Here is a 2,427-nt window from a genome sequence, read left to right on the forward strand (position 1 = left end):
TTCTGATATTTGTACTTCCAGCAGAGTTTTATTCATCATCATGATCAAATACATTCCACTATTAAATGTTTGTGGTATAATGTCAAGACTCCTCATTCACACACACGATTCATGCTGTTTGCCTTGGAACACTGGTATGACATACAAAATATGACATCTGACAGACAATAATTCCTTCATCATATTTAGTGTTTGGATATGAAATAGTAACACTGAATCCCTTCAGCAGCTCCATTGCAGCACATATTTATAATGCAAGGTGTGGATGGTGTGTGCGCGTGTGCTCTCTCTTTTCAGAAGGAACAATGGGATTTTGGGCCATTTTATAGCTTGACAATACTTGAAAAACATAAGTGGGAAACATTTCAAACTGTGAAAAATGCACATTGAGAACAAAACGTTCAAAGACAGCTGGATTTTTCATGAAGAATATAATTAAACTGTGAGATTCAGCACAGGCTTTTGTCTTGATTCAGTATGAATGTGGCATCGCAGCATTTTGTTTGTTTTGCATCTTTATGGGCTTAAAGATCAAATATTAATACTCTGATGAAACTAGTGAGAGATACAAGAGCTGCAGGATTAGTAAAGAACATAAGAGCATGACTGAAGAACGAGAGACTGTATTATTACAGATTTATTAAGGTATTTTATTATTAGTCCCATCAAGCTCAAAAATTCAACCTTGTTATCAGATTATATACAGATTATTATATTTTTATTTAAAAACCCACATTGTTCTGGCTACAAACCTTGGTAAGCAGAAGAGAATTCTTTCAGAAACGTTGAAACAACATATTTAGCCCAAACTTTTGTAGTAATTTATCAGTCGTATTCTCACTGTAAGCAGATGATCTGCAGACGGTTTCATCACAGTCTCCAGCGGTTTTAAGCACGCTCGATAATGGAGCGTATTATACTGTTATCCGTGGATGAAGACGGGGCTTTAAAACTAGAGAGAGACTGAGAGATTAACAGACTCAATCCCAGACGCAAACAATACAGCGGCATGATGGGATAGATCTCTATCTGATCATCTGCAAGATGAAAATACAAACTAGACAGTGACTAAAGAGCAGACGCTCACAGAGCTGCATTCACATTCGTCTGCATTCACTGCTATATTTACACGCTTCTCTCCTGCACCTGTCCCATTCTATAAACACGTATAATCTATAAGATAATACTACATACAGACGCCAGATGCTCATGGAGAGAGGGTAGGCAAAAAGTCCCCGGATGACCTACTATCCCTTGAGCCCACGGGAGAGCATTTATGAATAGAAGTGAAGCAACGCGCCCGACACTAGCACCTAGTTTTTTTTTTTTTTTTTTTTTTTTTTTTTAAGTCACGAACTAAACCTCATTTACATGTAGTAGTTACTCAGAGTTTCGCCCCACCTTGAGTGATTCCACTGATATTGTTCTTCGGTGTCGTGACTGATTCTCTTTGAGGAAACCATAAAGTTGGACTGTAATAAACTCCCATCAAGAACAGCCTGACATTAATAAAACACACACGGCTGATCTTGCTTTCCTGAATCTGACTCTCATTATCCGGGGAGGATTTACAGATATGATTGGGAAAACAAGGGCAGGATTACTGAGGTGCTTTAACATCATCATCATCATCTTCAGTGGAATCTGCTGCAGGATCCTCCTGTCCTCAGTCAAACATCACAATCAACCTGCAGCTTTGTGCTTTTTGAATAAAAGCAAAGTCAGTCATAAACGACAGATGAAGTGATTCTGTCGTGCTCAGACTCTCTTCTAGAAGAATCTCAATCTGGATGTACTTTCACAGGCATGTGAAGAGACACTGCTGTGATGATAAGCTCCTGAGTGACTGACACACACACACACGGTATTTATCAGGTCAGGAATTAATCATATGTTAAGATTTAACAATTAATATTAAGGCCTAAATATAAGTTTTATGTATTTGAATTGCATGCAGAAATGTCCATGCATTTGGATTTCATGGTTTTAACAAACTAATAAACTTAATGTGACATATATTTGTCAGTCAGTCACAAACAAATGAAACAAAAGTCAGATGTCTTAAATAGTTCTAATAAACTCAGTGTGTTTTACATACACAACCAGTTTTATGTATTTATCATCAATAAATCCAATTCGATTGTTTCTCCAATGAAAAAGTTACCTTGATTCTGAGCAAGTAAAATAATTGCATTCTGGAGAAATGATTATTTCAATAAAATGAAATAAATGCAAACAGCTGATAAATGTTTCTTTGATGTATGACTGACAACATGCATCTCATTAAATGTATTAGTTTATGATAAAACTATAGTCCAAATTTTATACAGTATGCGCTTTAAAGTGTGACATAAAGGACAGAAACGGGGCGTATGGTCAACATCACGTGTTTATTTTTCATTGTGCAGTTAAAACAGAAGAAAACTG

The sequence above is a fragment of the Cyprinus carpio genome, chromosome A5 (genome assembly GCF_018340385.1).
Source record: "Cyprinus carpio isolate SPL01 chromosome A5, ASM1834038v1, whole genome shotgun sequence".
NCBI classification, from domain to species: Eukaryota; Metazoa; Chordata; class Actinopteri; order Cypriniformes; family Cyprinidae; genus Cyprinus; species Cyprinus carpio.